Below are 2,111 nucleotides of genomic sequence, written 5' to 3'. Positions count from 1 at the left end.
TGTAAGGGAGAAGGAAAAGTGTATGAAACTACTGTAAATCTACCAAGACATGGCTGTCCACCTAATTTCCTGTCAATACTTTTTCAGGTCTTGACACAGATTCTTAACTGGATTTAGGTCTGGACTTTGGCTGGGCCAGTACATGAATATGCTTTAATACATGAATATTCTTTAATCTAAACATTTTTATTGTAGCTCTGCAATTTAGGGTTGGAGGTTGAACTTCTGCCCCATTCTGAAGTGTTCTGCACCCTCTAACAGTTTCACACCCATGATTTCCCTTCTTGTCTATGTATCTTCCTACTAACTGACCAACTTCACTGTCCCTGCTAAAAGAAATGCATCTCCATAGCATGATGTTGCTACCACTACAGGTCCTTCTCAAAATATTAGCATATTGAGATAAAGTTCATTATTTTCCATAATGTCATGATGAAAATTTAACATTCATATATTTTAGATTCATTGCACACTAACTGAAATATTTCAGGTCTTTTATTGTCTTAATACGGATGATTGTGGCATACAGCTCATGAAAACCCAAAATTCCTATCTCACAAAATTAGCATATCATTAAAAGGGTCTCTAAACGAGCTATGAACCTAATCATCTGAATCAACGAGTTAACTCTACACACCTGCAAAAGATTCCTGAGGCCTTTAAAACTCCCAGCCTGGTTCATCACTCAAAACCCCAATCATGGGTAAGACTGCCGACCTGACTGCTGTCCAGAAGGCCACTATTGACACCCTCAAGCAAGAGGGTAAGACACAGAAAGAAATATCTGAACGAATAGGCTGTTCACAGAGTGCTGTATCAAGGCACCTCAGTGGGAAGTCTGTGGGAAGGAAAAAGTGTGGCAGAAAACGCTGCACAACGAGAAGAGGTGACCGGACCCTGAGGAAGATTGTGGAGAAGGGCCGATTCCAGACCTTGGGGGACCTGTGGAAGCAGTGGACTGAGTCTGGAGTAGAAACATCCAGAGCCACCGTGCACAGGCGTGTGCAGGAAATGGGCTACAGGTGCCGCATTCCCCAGGTCAAGCCACTTTTGAACCAGAAACAGCGGCAGAAGCGCCTGACCTGGGCTACAGAGAAGAGGCACTGGATTGTTGCTCAGTGGTCCAAAGTACTTTTTTCAGATGAAAGCAAATTCTGCATGTCATTCGGAAATCAAGGTGCCAGAGTCTGGAGGAAGACTGGGGAGAAGGAAATGCCAAAATGCCAGAAGTCCAGTGTCAAGTACCCACAGTCAGTGATGGTCTGGGGTGCCGTGTCAGCTGCTGGTGTTGGTCCACTGTGTTTTATCAAGGGCAGGGTCAATGCAGCTAGCTATCAGGAGATTTTGGAGCACTTCATGCTTCCATCTGCTGAAAAGCTTTATGGAGATGAACATTTCATTTTTCAGCACGACCTGGCACCGGTTCACAGTGCCAAAACCACTGGTAAATGGTTTACTGACCATGGTATCACTGTGCTCAATTGGCCTGCCAACTCTCCTGACCTGAACCCCATAGAGAATCTGTGGGATATTGTGAAGAGAACGTTGAGAGACTCAAGACCCAACACTCTGGATGAGCTAAAGGCCGCTATCAAAGCATCCTGGGCCTCCATAAGACCTCAGAAGTGCCACAGGCCGATTGCCTCCATGCCACGCCGCATGGAAGCAGTCATTTCTGCCAAAGGATTCCCGACCAAGTATTGAGTGCATAACTGTACATGATTATTTGAAGGTTGACGTTTTTTGTATTAAAAACAATTTTATTTTATTGGTCGGATGAAATATGCTAATTTTGTGAGATAGGAATTTTGGGTTTTCATGAGCTGTATGCCAAAATCATCCGTATTAAGACAATAAAAGACCTGAAATATTTCAGTGAGTGTGCAATGAATCTAAAATATATGAATGTTAAATTTTCATCATGACATTATGGAAAATAATGAACTTTATCACAATATGCTAATATTTTGAGAAGGACCTGTATGTGCCAGATAGGGAAGGATGTGTTCAGGTTACTCTGCCCCCAACCCTCAGGTTTGCCACCCATAGGCTTTCACTGTCCCCTATATGTTTTGAGGCAAACTTGTGACAAGCTGAGATGAAATTGCACA

The sequence above is a fragment of the Girardinichthys multiradiatus genome, chromosome 18, assembly GCF_021462225.1.
Source record: "Girardinichthys multiradiatus isolate DD_20200921_A chromosome 18, DD_fGirMul_XY1, whole genome shotgun sequence".
Classification (NCBI taxonomy): Eukaryota; Metazoa; Chordata; class Actinopteri; order Cyprinodontiformes; family Goodeidae; genus Girardinichthys; species Girardinichthys multiradiatus.
This window is presented reverse-complemented; position numbering follows the sequence as displayed.